The sequence below is a fragment of the Zonotrichia leucophrys genome, chromosome 2 (genome assembly GCF_028769735.1).
Source record: "Zonotrichia leucophrys gambelii isolate GWCS_2022_RI chromosome 2, RI_Zleu_2.0, whole genome shotgun sequence".
In the NCBI taxonomy this organism is placed as follows: Eukaryota; Metazoa; Chordata; class Aves; order Passeriformes; family Passerellidae; genus Zonotrichia; species Zonotrichia leucophrys.
In genome coordinates this window covers 145,436,056-145,444,176 of record NC_088171.1, presented here as the reverse complement: position 1 = coordinate 145,444,176, position 8,121 = coordinate 145,436,056, and the positions used below count along the sequence as shown (strand labels likewise).

Sequence of the window (8,121 nt, the reverse complement as noted above, 5' to 3'; positions counted from 1 at the left end):
GAGGAGTGCATGAACTACTGAAGGCTCTGTTTGGATGCACAGATTACCAGGCTTTCCAAGCAACTACTCCTTGGGATTTCTACATGCCTGCCTTCAACATTTTTGAAAGTCCAACACTGCATGTGATCTAAATAAACTGCAAGGCCAAAGTGCTTCATTTCAGTTTTCCAGTCCATTCCAGACTCAGCACTTGTTTTTAACTGCAAAACTCTGCATCTGGTGAGCAGAGAATAGCTCATTTTATCTGAATCTCTGAAGCTTTCAGCCCCTTCCCCAAAAAGCAGCCAAGCACAGCACACTCTAAAACTGCTTGAGGATGGGCCAAATCATACAATTCAGACACTGCCCCAGATCTGTTTTCTGAAGAACTGAATGTTTTTGAGTGAGGATATTGTTTCATGATCAGATGAAGGAAGGATTATTCCATTGGAAAGTTAGTCAAGCCCATGTTCTCATTCTAGCATTTGCAGTTGTTCCATGACTTGGGTACACTGAGCTAGACAGAGCTTCCATAACAAACACAGCATGCCAGCGAGCTGATGACGTAATTTTGAACATATGACTTCAAAATAGGCTCAGTTGCAAATGAAATTATTTGTGATGGTTTCATTGGTTTCCTGGCATCACAGTTTAAAACAATTATGAAAAAGATTAGGCCTTTTGTCATTGAAAAAACCAAGGAAAGCACATAGAGAACAGTGCTGTCTTAGGATGACAAATGCTCTCATGCATTGTTCAGAAATACTTTTCATCCTTGCAGACATTAATTAATCAGAGGGAAGAAAGCAAAACATTCCCTTTATTCTACACTTGGTAATACTTCAATTAGAGCTTCACAACATGATCTCCCATAATTTTGTGGTGAAAAAGGAACAAGACTTCCAGGATTCCACTTCCAAAGGCAGCAGTTTCTGACTCAGGTGCAGAAGCTGACTTAGGAGGAGAGAAGCATTTAAATAGAAGCAAGCTTTTGTAGACTCAAGTTAATAACCTTATTATATAACTGAGAAAACAGAGGCTGAGAGTTTAACAGAGTTTCAGAGTTTGAGGATTTTCTGATTTCCTCTTCAGGCCATCTCATAAGGGGCAATGACAACATGCTGTGGATTTCATGTGTTTGGGTCACAGTAACATGCCATAAAAGTGAAGTTTGTTAAGTGAAATCACACACTTGGGGGAAGAGTGTTTTACAGCAAAGTCAGAAAAAGCAGCTGAGGCCGTGACAGTTTAACCCGCCTCTCGGCGGATGGCTGCACACAGAACTGTGTGTACAGAGATACTCTTTGCTCAGCAGGCCAGGGCCTCTTTTTTGGAATAAACGATTAGCTGCACTTCTTGCCAAAGGGCTGTTCACTGGGAAACTCACTCAGCACTTGCAGCACCGGCTGCACCCTCTGAACCTCACCAGAAATGTGCAAAGGCATTTTTCCCCCCTGCAATTGCAGTTCCTTCCTAGTGATCATTTTAATGTGTGACTATAAGATTTTGCAACTCTGGTAAATAGACTTTATATCACATAGAAGTAGTAGGAGTTGGGACCGAGACCACCTGTGCCAGGTCACCGCTGTCGCCTCTCTCAGCTCAGCCTGTCCCAAGGCGCCAGCTGGGTCCTTGGGCAAGCCCTTGCACACATTCCCTTCTCCTGGCCGAACTGCTGGAAGCCCCGGCTAACGGGGAAAGCGGGACGGGGCTCTCCAGCCCGCCGGGAGCGCGATGTCAGCGCTGAGCCCACTCCGCCGGGGCCAGGGAGGGGCGGCCGGGATTGCGGTGGGTGTCGGGGCTGCCCGCCGATACCGGGGCTGCCCGCCGACACCGGGGCTGCCCGCCGACACCGGGGCTCCCTGCCGATACCCGAGCTCCCCATCGGGCCGGGCACGGGGGCACAGCGGCCGCCGCGGCCGGCGGGACGAGCGGGGCGGGCGGAGCCGGTGGCGGTGGCGGCGGCACCGCCCGGCGGGCGGGGCAGGGGCTATAAATGCAGCCCGGGCCGCGGGCGGCCACCGGAGCGCGGGGCGGCAGCGGCGGCGGCGGCGGCGCACGGACAGCGGCAGGTAAGGGAGCCCCGTTCGTCTTTCCACCCCTCCGTTCACCCGCCCTCGCAGCCCCTCGAGCTCGCATCTTTGCATCAGCCTCCCGCTTTCCCTTCGAACGGAGCCCCTCTCCCCGTGGCTCCGGGCAGGGCTGTGCCGGGGCAGCGGTGGCTCTCGGCGGCTCGATCCCCCCAGCCGGACCTCGGCCCGTCCCGGGATGCTGCTGCCGAGCTCCGGGCTCCCGGGCAGGGAGCAGCAGGGTGGGATGGGATGGGCTGGAAAACAGCTGTGGAGCCAAGGCACGTACTTTCTCTGAGGAAGTTGACCACTGGTGATTGCTCGCGTTTCTCTGCTCTCGCAGCTCTGTGCTGGGTTTGGAGCCCCGGACAGCACTCGGCGTCCGCTCTGTGTCTCAGCGGGGCTCTTATCACCGCGTGTGGTGACAGGCACAATTCGCCATCCGTTCCCCGGGCGCTGCCGGGCTCAGAGCCCCTGAAGGGAGTGGGACTGTGTGCACTGGGCTTGGGGAAAGGAGGGATTGCACTTCTGCTAAGGAGGAGGTTTTGGTTGATGCTTTTCATCATGGTTAAGTTTTCCTATGAAACACTTGCAAGTTGGCACTGCTCACTGCATAACCCGCTGTTTCACAAAGATCACAGTGCCCTGCTTAGCACCCCATCCCCAAACAGGACTTCAGATAGAAATATTTCTCACCTATGTTATTTTGATGATTTTCTTTCTCTGGTTTAAATAGGAACTGTATTTTGAACCTAGAAAATATGCTTGTAATGACGTAGAAGAGGTCAAAGACAACCTGAAGCTTTCTGTCCAGGTTCTCTGCATGGTGTTTTGATTGTTTTGCTTTCTTCTGGCTTTTTGTCAACTTTTTTTGGTGTGTATCGAAGTGTGTCAAAGATACACAACTGCTGTAAAACTCACTGTTGAGGGCAAGCAATGGAAATGAGTGTAAAGAGGAGCTATCAAGTGCTTCAGGCAAACATCTGAGGAGCCTGCCTTGCTGTTACAGGTGTAATTTACATCAAAACTTCAGCCACTGGCATTAATCAGTGCACTTTGAACTTGGCTCTGGGAACATATTTGGTGGTTGATTTTTGTGTTTTGGAGTTTTTTTGGCGGGGGGAGGGGGCTTTTTCTGTTTTGGTTTGGTTTTGGTATTTTCGTTAGTGGTTTTTTTTGTGTGTGTGGATATTTCTTTCCTGTTTTTTATTTTAATTTTGTGGTCTTTTAACCAGTCTAATGTAGTTTGGCATGGAATGACTGTGTTTTTATCACAGGTACTTGAGTAAACAGCAGGCAGCTAATGCTGTATGATGTTCTGTGCGCAGCAAGAATTTAATGACTTTAGATGAAATGCTACAGCTCAGAGTAGATGCAGCACAAATTGTGATTCTTAAGGGCCTGTACAGTTCCCAGAGTACTAATGAGTCCCAGGCCCTCAAAGAAGAGTAACTCATGAACGTGTTCAGGAGGACCTGGTGTGTTTTGATATGGAAAACACAGATGCAGTGAAAGCAGGTTTTAATGTAGTAATGATGGACTCCTTGGGATTTGGCTTTTACACCTAATATTTTTCAGTAAAAACTGAACAGATGCCACAGCATAATGGTTAGGGGGCCTGGAAGGCCTCAGCTTCTGAGTCTGAGTTCCTCGTGCAGCAGAAAACTGAATGGGTTTGATTTCAACTTTAAAAACTTTAAACATTTCTACAAGTACTGAACTGTGAAATCACAAAATGGTTTTTGTTCAAAGAATATCTATTACAATTCCCTTACCATGGATAAGAACACCTTCAACTAGACCAGGCTGCTCAAAGCCCCATCCAGCCTGGCCTTGAACACTTTCAGGGATGGAGCATCCACAGCTTTCCTGGGCAATGCCTCAGCACCCTCACAGTGAAGAATTTCTTCCCAATATCCAGCTAAAATTGACCTTTTTTCAGCGTAAAGCCATTCCCCCTTGTCCTGTCATTACATACTCTTGTAAGGAGATGAGCTCTTCCCCTGAGAACGGGCACTGCAAGGTGACTGACCTTGAACCAGACTGGGCAAGAAGGGTCTAGACAAGCTCGGGTTTGCATTTGTTTCCCATAGAAAGAAGGGTTTGTGTGATTATTTCCTGCATTCATTGGCCTCTTTACCCAGATGACAGCAGGATAGAGATGTCAAAGTGTCAGGTGTCCAGAGAATTAAGCAAAGCCAAAGAAGTGTCACCCTGTGCTGAGGGAGCTGCCACAGGCACTGCCTGTGTTTGGGAACCAGCACCTGGGCTACCAGAAAACAAACTCTTAAGGTTTTCACTTTGTGCCTTCCACAATGGCTTTTTTTATACTAAACTAAAACTGTGGCAGACCATCTGGGTAGATTGTATGAATGCTCAGTAAAACCAGCAGGAGTCCCCTATTGTCTTTCCTCTAGTGGGAGGTACTCTGCTCTTTGGATATTCCTTTTTGGACTATGACAATTATGTGGGGAGATTACAGGGCACCTTTTGGAACACTTTGGCAAGGGAACCTGATCCTTAGAGGTAGTTATAAGGCAATTAAGTAATTTGCTCTTGTAGTTCAGGTGAGATTAGCAGTGAAGTGTTGGGAGAAAATTCTTTAATTCAGATTTTTAAGCCTAAGTGATTAATTTCTTTGACTGAAGTGCGACATAAAACTTCTCATGAGCAGCTTAAGAGATTTTGACAAACTTCCAGCTTCCCACAGAAAATACTGGTTTTTCACTTACCTCATTAGAGCACAAAACACAGAGCATATATATAATGAGACATTTCCTGCTTTTATTGTCTCAAAATAGACAGAGTAAAAGAAAAGATACAGAAGGGGTGAAGTTGCCTTGAAGCTCTTCAGAACATGAGCAGGAACTGCGAGACTCTCAAAAATGATACAAATTCTGATTGTGGTGGATCAGCAATGTTTACATCATGTGCACAGCTGGAAGCTTAAGGCAGCAAAGCCTGTTTGCTGTCAGGGAGAGCAGAGCCTGGGCAAGCAATGGCCTGGAGCAGCTCAGTCACAGCGATGACAACACGAGTGACTTTCTCTAAGTGCCATGGTTTGGTCAGGAAAACCTTCCCATATACAGGAAATGCAACTGCTTAGCATTAACAAGGATGAAATACTGGTTCTGGAGATGAAGTAAGACCTCCAGATGACTTTTTAGAACTAACTTTCAAGTTCAGTCACAGCACTTAGAAATACAGAAGTACAGAATATCCCAATTTTTCCTGTCATTGTGTTGCTAAAAAGATGGCACTGCAGTTACAGACTGCACTTGGCTTCAGCTCTAGGTGTGAATTTCAATGTTTGCCTAAAGCAGGATGGTGCTGTCCCTGGAGCTGTCTCTGGAGAATTTCCCTGGACAGACAGTTAGGTGGGGGCTGATCTCCAGTTTCAGTAGCTCATCATAAAATCATAAAGGGCTTGGATTGGAAGGGACCTTAAAAACCCTCTGGTTCCACCCCCTCTGCCACTAGATCAGCTTGCTCAGGTCCAGGAGCAGCAGTCACCCCTCTGCCTCCTGTCAAAAGCTTTGTCCCAAAAGTTCCCAGTAAATTACTTGCTACTACTGGAAAGTTAGGGGAAACGTTCTGCAACTGTTTCAAAGACTAAGAGTAAAGCAAACCCATTTTCAGGTTCAGTGGTGTGTGTTCCTGTGGATGACTAAAATCTGGGTTAGACATCCTGGAAATCAATGGCTGTGGATATAATGGCTATTGAACTTGGTATTTCTATCAAATGGGGGCAGCTTTTTTCCTCATCTGTGTCACTTCCAGAGCCCTGGGTGACTTCGGTGAGGGACAGCTAGTGTGAGGTAATCCCTACCAGTAATTTCCTCTAGCTGTGGTTTTTAAGCAGCAGTAAGGAGCCATTTAGAGCTTTTCCTGAATGTGTTCATGTATCATTGAAGTGTTACTATGACATAATTAATCCCAGTACTGACAGCCCATGGGAATCAGTACCATTATCTGGCATTTAATCCGGAACAGCAACTGTGGAGTACAGAAAAAAGGAAAGCCTGAAATTGTCCAAGTGTCAGACTTGAACGTGCAAACTCCTATGTTAGATGATGAGGGAGATGAGTTTAGTTTTGTCTCAGGGCTGCTGCAGGTTCAGGCCTATTTTGTTTCCCAGCTGGAAAGAGAGTGTTGCCTTTGGATTTGTTGTCAGAGGAGGTGTTCTCTATGCAGAGGTGTTCCATGGTGTGCTTGCTGATGCACAGCTGGACTGCCTGTGCTGAGGAAATTTTCCACAGCTGTATCTCTTTGTACTAAGCAGGATGTGTGTCAGTTTTGCTGCTCTTATTTTGTGTGGCTGATCACGTTTCCTATGTTTCTTCTGGGTTTGGGGCTGCTTCCTTTCAGTTAGTTGTCAATTTTAATATATCTTTTTCATCTGTCAAGGTTTTTCTCATGGTAGCTGGAAGTTAGTCAATATGGATCTTCCTTTTCAAGACCTGTTTTTAGAACTGGTTTTTCACCACTTTTCAAAGCCATCAACTGGCTGCTTCCTGCCTGACCTAAGTATAGCTTTGAAAGTGTAGCTTTTTCAGCTTATTTTCTACCATGGATATGTAGGGCCAGTCTGCTAGACCTGTACAGATGATGCAGAAATGTTTGGAAGCACCAAACATTAGGACTTAGTGCAGCATGAAAACCCAACTCACTGCAAAACAAATCGTTCCATTTGCTTTCAACCATTCCTTGGCTGTTTTGTGTATGTGTGTGGTTTTTCTGTCCTTGCCATTTCACCATGTTTACAGCATGACTTTTCTTACAGAAATTCTGAATTTTAGGAAGCACAAACTAATTAATAAGGATTTTCAACTCTAATGCCCTCGTGAAGACTCTGCAGGTGGAGGCAATATGACAAAAAATCTGCTAGTGTGTTTACTAGTGGGCATAATCTGTAATGGAAGAGTAATCAGCAAAGTAGGATGCAACTTTCAAAGGAACTTTTATTTGTGAACACAGTAAGCAGACATCCAGATGGCAAATGCACTGTTAAGGAAGGAAGGATTGCTCTTGCTGTGGGTTTTTGTGTTGCTTCCTTCAGGAAGATCGTGTGCACCTTGTCAAATGATGTAATTTTCCTACTGCCATAGTTCTGGAGTGCTCTAAACATGCTTTGCATGTGCTGTAACATATCCCTGCTAAATTTTAAGATGTATTTTTATCCTTTGAAAAGGCGAGGCGTTTTGGGCTGTGGGACTAATAATGCAGTAGAAGCACTGCAGAATTTTATGATGACCTTTTATATTTTCTTTCCTAGATGATTCAGTTTAAGAGCATCACGTTTTTTCCCATCTGAAACACTATGGATTTTATGAAGTTTTATGTAAAATCCCAATGCTATATAAAAGCTTGGACATGTATAACTCCAACCCTTCTTGTAAACACAGCCTGGAAAGTGATAAGAAAGTTCTCTGCCTGTGATGGGCACTAACCTGGAGTGTAGATAGGTAAGGCTTTGAAATAAGTCAGCAGAGGATGGTGAATTGTCTTTTGCCCACTTTGAAGGGTTTTGAACAGGCTTATTTTGAGAAGCAAGGAATATTCTGGTGCTGGATGGTGCTGATTTAGACCCTTCCTCACCAGTGCCACCTGTTGTGGTACAGGCTGTGTCCTCAGCCCTTGGGAAGATCATATTATATATTTGGGTGCTGATGCTTGCAGGCAGTGAAAGACTTTTGCCCAGATGTAGTCCCACATAATTCAGCATGTGAAAATGCTTACATTTGGGTAATTTTATAAAGGGACTTGCTTGGGAAGAATGAAAGATATGTCTTAACACAATGGCCATTTGTGCAAAGTTTGAGTTCACATTAAGCTCTAGAAGGCTAAAGTTCATCCTAGAAAAGGGAACTGGCTATGCATGGGAACAGAATAATATCCATAAATTATACTTTTCTGCTCAACAAACAAGCAAAAATCCTCATGCACTCATCATGGAAAACTTCAGCCCAGACATTTTGGCAGGGGTTAGAAAGAACTTGTAATAGCAATGACCAAGCAATTTGAATAGGTGGTAGAACAAGTCGCCTATGCACTCTGAAGCTGCAACCTGTAT

The 8,121-nt window shown here is 45.5% G+C and overlaps 1 protein-coding gene across 2 annotated transcripts in view; it reads left to right on the top strand.

Moving 5' to 3' along the window:
• Positions 1-1,993: 1,993 nt before the first annotated feature.
• Positions 1,994-8,121, top strand: part of NDRG1 (N-myc downstream regulated 1) — a 39,954-nt gene continuing 33,826 nt past the window's right edge. For both annotated transcript variants that reach the window (XM_064706715.1, XM_064706713.1), the window contains exon 1: positions 1,994-2,051. The gene's annotated coding sequence lies outside the window, so the exon portion shown is untranslated. The remainder of the gene's footprint in view (positions 2,052-8,121) is intronic.